Consider the following 10,059-nt stretch of genomic DNA (forward strand, 5'->3'; position numbering starts at 1 on the left):
TTTAGTAAAAGACTATAAAACTCAATAAATGTCAGAGGAAAAAGTATAAATACGTAAATATATTATATTTTTGTGCACATAATTTCTAACTTTAACGATTCAACAGAACAAAGACAATTAAAAACAGGACAAAGTTACGTGACTAAAGGTAGTAACAGCTTAAAGACAACTACTACACATATTAGCTAACACTGAAAGTCTGTATTTTATGATAACACTAAATGTCATGTCATTTAGGAAGTAAATTGTTTTATGTTTGCCGTCAGGTATTGGTCTCCTTATTAGCTAATTCCATAAAATGTGTTCTATATAAACCGAAGCAAGTTCAAAGCTTAATACACTACACATTTACATTCTTAAAAAAGTAACTCTTCGTCATCGAAACACCAAATAAAAATGAAATTCTTCGCAATCGTCTTTGTTGGTAAGTAAGCTACGTATCCTATCAGTAGATATAGCCATTTTATGTTCGAATCACGTCTTGGGCAGCAGTAGATATTGTGTTTGTTAATGTGGCATCCTGTATAAGTGTAAATCAGACGTCGTGCTTATCAAGTCCTAGGCACTGGGGTCGTTACAAATTATTGTTAAATATACGTGACTCACTGATCCAGTCGAATCTGCCATTTGTAACAATACCAAAAAGTAACGGTAGCTTTCTCACCATTTTCTTAGTCTGAAGATGAATTTATAGCCAACTCTCTGATCACACTTTCTATTAATATGACTAGACAGCAGAATTTCAAGCAATGGCATGTTTCTATTGACTTGGCACGTTGAAAAAATAAAAGTAGATCTTTGTCGATCATTATTTTACGTTCGACTCAAGCAAACTTTATTTGCATAAATGCATATTTCAATGGTTTTCCTTTTTAAATGCATATATATTTTTTATTTTTGCATATTTAAATGCATATATTAACATATTTCCTTATTTTTCCCGATTTATTACTACATTTCAAAACTTCTCTGTGTTAAAAATAAAAATAATTTTCAAGAAATATAAAAATTACGTGAAAAATAAAACCAAAAATTAATTACCAGGGAACGGATTTATATGGACTAAAAATATATGAAATATGTAAATATATATGTAGTTATTTTTACCAAAATATGGAATTAAATATGGATTTTTACCAAAATATGGAATTAAATATGGACTTAAAATTATAAAAAAATGACTATGTACGTTAAATATTGGTACATTTTAATCAAACTAAACAAAAAATATAATGGACGTACCTTATCTTCCAATGTAGTTTCAACAAAACACAATTTTTATTGTCTGTTACCATAACAATAGGTTACAAACATTTCTTTCAAGTGCTGAAAAGTGAATCTTCTTCTATTGTCTCTGAGGATAGATTTATACTGACTAAAAGAGCGTTCGACGTCACAAGAAGTAACTGGTACATAATTCAATTTCACAATGTCTGCTGGGGATAAGTCCAAGTTAATCTTCACTGTTGATTCACCACTCATCACAGCAACAACCTTTTGTAGTTCTTCATATCCAGGGTTTTTTGAAAGTACAGTGTCCACCTTAGCTCTTACTGCATCTGCAACTTTACCTCTACCACGATTCAGTTGTTCCACAGTACTATTTATAATTTCAAAACTTTCAGATAGTGAAAGGTGCCTATTTTGGAGACTTTTGAGCGTTTTTATGATGCATGAAAATGTATGCTGAATGTGAGCTAAGTCATTCTTCACACTTATGTCACAGGTAACTGTTTTCGCAGTATCAATTGAGACTGCATCTTCAGAGTCCAATGCAAGGAGAACATTGTTAATAGAGTCTATATGTTCGGCATAATATTCAACTGCTTCTAGCCATGTACCCCATCTAGTTAAAATTGGCTTTGGTGGCAATGGAATTTCAGGGTACATTTCTTTCAACACGTTAACTCTACTGGGAGCTTTGAGAAATACTTTTTCCACTGATGAAATCAACAAATCTACTTTAGGGAAATTGTCTCTGACCACTTCTGCCACACGATGAAATGCATGCGCCACACAAGTAAAATGAGTCAATTTAGGATATACAACAGATAATGCTTGTCCAGCTTTGACCATATAAGGGGCAGCATCGCTAATAAAGAATAACACATTATCGTACATAATACCCTTTGGCCACAGGATACCCATAGCTTCGTTGAACAGTTTAACTATAGTTTTGTTATTGCACTTTTCTAGAACATCACAATGTAAAAGAATTCGTTCAGAATATTGTTCACTTAACAAACCGATAACTACATTACCAACAAGTCTACCTTCTTTGTCGGGAGTCTCATCAATGGAAACCCAAATTGAACTATCTTTAATTTCATCTCTTATCTTCTGTATTGTCTCATCGTAGATGGATGGAGCATACGTCTTCCTAAGTGTTGACTCATCCGGGATTGTATGTTGAGTATATTTTTCAAGGAATTCCCTGAAGACCTTATTCTTTAGTTTGTAGAGAGGAATATCAGCAGAGATGAGAGAACGGCACAGGTCGATGTTAAACTCAGATCTTACATTCGATGTTGTTGGTTGTGTTAAAAACAATTGTCTCTGCTTGGAATTTAGTTGTTTGTTGGCCTGATGTTTACTAGTTGTAATGTGTTGTTGCACCAGGAACTTTTGTGTAGATGATACTGCACACTGACACAAATTACAAAATAATATTTTATTGTCAGTTGATAAACCATCTTCTTTAAATTCTGAAATGTAACTTGTTAGTTTTGATTTTAAATTGACTGAATGACGTACTTTTGGCATATTTACCGTCTTTATAGTATGATTTACAAAACTGAACCTATGTGTACTCTGACTGGCATTTAACTGTTGAGCTGCACAACTGAAGTCTGTTAAAAATTTTAAATTAAATTAATACAGTTTTGTAACTTACTTTCCCATTGTTGATAGGACTGCTAATTTTCAAATAACTCTGATGTTAAAGGGATTACTGAACATGTGTTTAAATCTCTATTGTTGAAATGTATTTTTAAAAGTTAATGGAATTTTGTTTTGTTTTATTGTTAAACCTAATATAATATGGACTGTTTTATATGAAATATGGAAAATATATGGAAATTAACGAAAATATGTACTAAACTCTAAAATATGGAAAAATATGGAAAATAAAAGTAGGATTTTTCAACCCTACACATTGTGAAACATAAAGATAATGCAAAATATAAATTATATTAGCTTTATAAGTAAATATGTATTTACATATAAATCCTTTCCCTGTTAATTACTGTTGAGGATATGAAATTTCTGCGACAATGGATACTTCTCCCTACTGTATAAGTTGATACTTCATCTCCTTGGAAGAAGACCGTCACATTTCAAAATGTGTTAATTTTCAGGAGAAGCATTTTAAAATTAGGCGTTGTATAAACCTTGATATCTCAGTCCAAAAAGTAAATACTAGAAAACGGTTTTATGTTGAAAATGAAGATACTATGTACTACATTAGGCCTTATTCCCTGAATGTTATGATAATAATAAATCCCTTTTATAACGTCCTTGTATATTATGACGGTTTTTACCCAGTAAATGTGGGATCATTTCAGGTGAATTAAAGGTAAAGCTTTCGTTATTAGAGCGTAATTATTTTATTTTTTGCAGAAAGTAAAAGAGTTTAATTTGTGACGGTTTTCCATATAGAAGTTTACATCTTTGTCAGTTAAAACTTATGGGAAAATAAAAAATGGCTATTTTTGAGTTGTCACAGTCTTCTTTCAAGGCAATGTTTTGTCCCTAGTGTATAAGTTGGATCTTTCCACTTTAACATTAAGCCAGTTCAGTGAAAATAGCGACTAGCCTTGTAAATGTAATTTTTGAGGAGCCACGGTGAAAATACGCGTTACCTAGATGTCGTTCTGACTTTTACTCTGATTTCGTAGAATCAAAAATGAATGTATCAATCTGTAATTATGTATGGAATTGTAGGATGGGGTAGCTTATTCAAAACCAATTTTAATCCACTTTATTTATTGCAGAAGAAAATAATTAAAATATTTCTTCATAAACCTATTGAACTTTCTATCTCAAAAATTGTTTTTTAGAGTTCAAGGTTCTTAAAATAGGACAAATCTATTACATTGTATTAATAAAATTCATACATAAAAATCGAAATAACTTTGGGGTATTCTCATAGTAACTAGAAACAAAAGATATGAATTCTTTAAGATTGTTGGAACCAAAATGCAACACTGCTACAGTATTTAATCAAAGTAGTAACTTAGGCCCAAGAATATAGAACATATTTATATTTAAATATCCTAATCTTGTCAATTCTAACAGTTGTAGTATTAAATTTAAAAAGTTATGTATGGATTAAATATATAATGAAAAATTATAGGCCTAAATTTAAATTTATATATTCTTATTCTGTAGTAAACACAAAAAATTGTCATATACATTCTTAATTTAAAGTCAGGAATCCACCCTATGCACGAGTTCTACTCTTTCAGGGATGAGCTAAAATTTTATGTTTATGCCATATTTTATGTTACAATTATTAGGAAAATAAAATATAAATAAATAAAAATAAATTGATATAACCTTTAGAATTTATAAAAGTTATATTACCGGTTGTTCTTTATGGTTGTGAAACTTGGACTCTCACTTTGAGAGAGGAACAGAGATTAAGGGTGTTTGAGAATAAGGTTCTTAGGAAAATATTTGGGGCTAAGAGGGATGAAGTTACAGGAGAATGGAGAAAGTTACACAACGCAGAGCTGCACGCATTGTATTCTTCACCTGACATAATTAGGAACATTAAATCCAGACGTTTGAGATGGGCAGGGCATGTGGCACGTATGGGCGAATCCAGAAATACATATAGAGTGTTAGTTGGGAGGCCGGCGGGAAAAAGACCTTTGGGAGACCGAGACGTAGATGGGAAGATAATATTAAAATGGATTTGAGGGAGGTGGGATATGATGGTAGAGACTGGATTAATCTTGCTCAGGATAGGGACCAATGGCGGGCTTATGTGAGGGCGGCAATGAACCTCCGGGTTCCTTGTAAGTAAGTAAGTAAGTAAACTGATATAACCTAAAAACAGTAGAAAGTGAATTAAAACTCTGTTTATAGCATCAAAACACGTTTATTATGATGTATTTAAAGGGTACAAGTCTAAATACACTATAAAATACAGTAAAATGTATAATAGATATTTGTTTGTATAGTTTAATTACTTTAATGTAAACTTGATGGATTTTCTTTATTTTTAATACTATATGTAGGTGTAATATTGTAATTCCATAGTTATAATGTAAAAAAGTAAGTCTTACAAGATGGTCCTTTAATTTTTTCAAACTCATCGCTTTTTTATCTGTCCGGATTAAGCGAAGTCCGGCTTATCGGGGTCCGAATTAACGAGGTATTACTGAATATCAATATTAAGAATTTATTGTCTTATCCGGAAATTCCAACATAAAGAATAATTCTGTCTGTACAATTCCAGTCTGTTTGATGACCATGATGACTCAAGCTACATACACATTCGAATGTGATCATCACGGATGTTCAGATTTGTACGACCCAGTGTGTGGCAGCGATGGCGTAACTTATGGAAACGCATGCCACTTCGATGGTGCGAGAAACTGTGAGAATCCAGGTAAATGTCGAGAATAGTTTCAGATTAAACTTCCAGAAATAATCAGACTAGAGTAACAGAGTATTAGTAACTAAGGGCCATATTCATAGACATTCTTAGCGCGGATTTCCGGTGGATGATCAGCGAACTAACGTTTTTCGTATTCATAAACCTGTGTTAGCGATATGATATGATGTATGATGTATGATGTATGATGTATGATGTATGATGTATGATGTATGATGTATGATGTATGATGTATGATGTATGATGTATGATGTATGATGTATGATGTATGATGTATGATGTATGATGTATGATGTATGATGTATGATGTATGATGTATGATGTATGATGTATGATGTATGATGTATGATGTATGATGTATGATGTATGATTTATGATTTATGATTTATGATTTATGATTTATGATTTATGATGTATGATGTATGATGTATGATGTTTGATGTATGATATATGATATACGATATACGATATATGTGATGTGATGTGATATGATGTGATGTGATGTGATGTGATATGATATGATATGATATATGATATGATATATGATATGATATGATGTGATATGATATGATATATGATATGATATGATATGATATGATATGATATGATATATGATATGATATGACATGATATGATATGATATATGAAATTATATGATATGATATATGAAATTATATGATATGATATGATATGATATGATATGATATGATATGATATGATATGATATGATATGATATGATATGATATGATATGATATGATATGATATGATATGATATGATATGATATGATATATGATATATGATATATGATATGATATGATATAACTGATATGATATGATATGATATGATATATATGATATGAATCCTGTAGAAGTAATCAGTCGATAGCCGGGGCTAGTTTAGCATTCTCGTAGCGCGGGCTAGCGAAATGTCTATGCATAGCATCTTTTGTTTTCAGCATGTAATTGGATTCAAGAAGAAAATTATGGCTTTGCTTCACTTTGAATTTCTCGATATATATAGAGGAAGTGTAACAAATATGGAATACCATTTTGTTTTTTTAGTTTTCGAACCTACTTATTTTGAACATTGAACGTAAAGTTTCGTCCTGTTTAGTGCTGAATATCCCTGTGAATGTACACAGGACTTAGAAGTTCGTAAGATGTTATAAAATGTTTGAAAAGAAATAATTTCCTCAAAATCTAACATATTTCCTTCATAAAAATGGAGGTACAAATATGGAATACTACTAACAAGTTACAAGATTAGCATAATTGCAAAGTTAAAATGGCCTCTACTAATAAAAGCACAGAACAAGCATTCAGCATCTTCATTAGAAGCTGTTTTCCCAACCGTAATACTGAATCCAGATGAATGTCTTTCACGTCTTTTCTCGAACTTGTTTTATGGCTTCCTGCATTGCCTTCTCATTCCACTGTTTTCTAAGTTTGTTGAAGGAGAGGTTTTTCTTTCTCCTACAGGTGCCAACACTAGTAACGAAACATAAAACCAGGGTATAAAGATGGAATACTAATAATACTACCATTTCATATTTGTGACACACTGATGTTGTAAGTCATAACCTCAAAACATATCATAATTTAGAAACGAAAACAATAAAATTAAACATACATTGCTGTAAACATAGATCATTTCTCTTTTAGAATATATAGGTTATCATTAATATTTCTAACATTGAGTAATAATAATGACGTATATTCAAGGAAAGAGCTCACCGCCAAAATTTTCACTTTCCTCGAAAACTCGATAATGGTCAACGTTTCAACAGTTCAGCTTCTAACAGCAAACTAACACATTCCCGCCAGAGTATTAGTGTGTAGTAATAATTTGGAAGGCTTCAGCCAGAATACATGTCTCAGGTCGTATATCACACTATTTCATATTTGTACGTCTATTTCATATTTGTAACACTTCCTCTAGTTAATTCTTATATCTCATTTTTAATATTCCTTTGTTACAGGAAGGTAAATTAAAATGTTAAGTATTATTAAACTACTAATATTCATAATTTTATTATCTTTTACTTCTTGAAAGTACACTGGAAGTAGGGTTGCCAACTTTTTTAAGAAAATACAGGAAACCAAGGATTCGACACAATTTCACATAGAAAATTGACAAATCATTCAGTTCAATTACTAAAAGAAAACGTTATTCTTTGGCTAAATTAGAGTATTTTGATACAGATTTTGTTTCGCGTAACAGTTGAAGTCGATTGCAGTTTGCAGCTCTGATTTGATTAGATGTGTCGTACTCCTGTATCGAACATCTGTAAAATTACTGTTCATCAGAAGAAATATCCTTTTTGTGTGAGCATTAGTACTTGGTACGCTTAGAACAAAACTCACTAGGTTTTCCAAATTTATAACATGAACATTTTTTTTATTTTAAACGGGTGGGCACTAAAAACAACTTCTAGCAAACATTACCCTCTACAAGGACTGCAAATGTTATTGCATCAAATGAAGAACAAAATTAATGCATCATATAAATCAACATGCACGACAAAATCAAATGTTTGAAGCAAAGATTTTTACATTATCCAAAAATAAGGGAGTAAAACGTTCGAAGAGGAAAAAAAAACGGGAGGCGGGAGACTTAAAAATTAGGGGCAAATACGGCAGATCCCGGGAAATATGGGAGGGTTGGCAACCCTAAGTGGAAGTCTTCGACGTATCGACATTACAGCATTTAAGCCTGGAGAGACAAAAGGTTGTATATCCTGGACGAGACCATCAGATTCGAGACCCATCAGAATCAAACTGAGAAGGTTGATCTAGAGAAAAGAGCAATTTATGAACCGATTATCCCTTATTACAAAACATCGTTTAAACTCAGGGATATTGAAGTCATCCATAACAAAACAATTCGTGTCATTATGTCGTGAATTTAAGTCCCAGCAACAACAATAAAGGAAATTTATTTGATAGCTTTGAAGGTTTCTCTGCAGAGTTTACGGCGGGAATTGTAGCCTACTTCAATTCAAACTACAATTGATTTTTATTTCATTTCACTTTAATTTAATTTAATTTTATTTTAAAAATCTCTTATCTTCTTATTTACTGCAAATTTTCATGATCTTAATTGTAAGTCATTTAGTAGACGTAATGTTAATTTCAATTTACGTAAACCATTTTCTTGTGAGGCATTTAAATGTCACACCTTAAATGTTACTGTTTAACATTCTTTGTCTTTGTCAACCTTACCTAGATGATGTTATTAATTATTTACATTCTTGTTTCAGGTCTGACTATAGCCAAGAGAGGGGAGTGCTAATGTAAGAAGGGCATTAAAACATAGTTACTCTGCTCCATGCCTATCGACCATCAGCTTCTGAAATATTAAATAGTCTTATTCTGGGTGGAAAAAATTAAGTTTATATATATACGAATATGTATCGTATTCATAAACGTTGATATATTCTTATGTGCCAAATCAATGTCTCGAAAAATTACTTGTAAGTGCATCGCAATTGGTTTAAAAATGACCACTGATTCTTACATCAATGTTTAAGTAACCAGGGTGTCTTGGGGATAGAGATTTAAAACTTGAAACTACTACTTTATGGGAATTTATGTATGAATATCCAAAAATAAATCAGTATTAATATTACATCATGGTGTTTATTTAACTCTTCAGCAGCGGCGGATTTTCAGGCAAGGCCGTACCGCCCCTATTATTTTACCAGAATATAATATGGCAGTATTCATTGCAACAAGATCATAGATAAGCTATAGCAAATAACAGACATTTTTCCTTTTCCCTATGAATTTTACCAGACCATGGAACAGGACCTCCCCGCCCAATCCATAGAAGATTAAATACCAGTGCTAGATGTCGTCTAACTCTGTTGTAGAAATGGGCTGATGTTCCGTCATGCATAAACCACATTTATTTTGTAGTCTTTGATGGTATGACACTTCCTCCAGTAAGACGGCTAAGAAACGCCGATACTGAAAACCAGTTAACCTACGGCAGGGCTTGCCAAACTTTTCATAGCGAGGGCCACATTAACCATCCGAGAAAGAATCGCGGGCCAAGTCACGCAAGTTTAAATTAAGTCTAATAAACAAAGCTCGTAAATAACATTAGTATTCAAACTTTGTGTTTTATTGACCTAAAACCTACACTTTCAAACTGTTTCCTTTTTTCATTCAACTGGCAAGTTATGTTTTTGGTAATATCTTCCACTCTGCGAGCAACTGTATGTAGGCTACTGAAAGGCTAATTTTCTTAAATAAATCTACTTTCTCAGGATAAATCTCCTTTGCCGCCATTATCATGTACGATTTAATAAATTCACCATCAATAAAAGATTTTGCCCTTTTCGCCAGCTCATGCGAAACTAGCCACTGTTGCTGCTTCATTGTCTGATCTCTGTTTCTTGAAAATATTCTGTTAGGATGATAGTCCACGC

General features: G+C 32.1%; 1 long non-coding RNA gene across 1 annotated transcript; it reads left to right on the forward strand.

Annotated features, from left to right (window-relative positions):
- Positions 1-335: 335 nt before the first annotated feature.
- On the forward strand, positions 336-9,254 carry LOC138702325 (uncharacterized). The gene is made up of 3 exons (XR_011332837.1): positions 336-424; positions 5,465-5,617; positions 8,887-9,254. It is a non-coding gene; the product is annotated as an uncharacterized lncRNA (long non-coding RNA).
- Positions 9,255-10,059: the final 805 nt, after the last annotated feature.

The sequence above is a fragment of the Periplaneta americana genome, chromosome 6, assembly GCF_040183065.1.
Source record: "Periplaneta americana isolate PAMFEO1 chromosome 6, P.americana_PAMFEO1_priV1, whole genome shotgun sequence".
Taxonomy (NCBI): Eukaryota; Metazoa; Arthropoda; class Insecta; order Blattodea; family Blattidae; genus Periplaneta; species Periplaneta americana.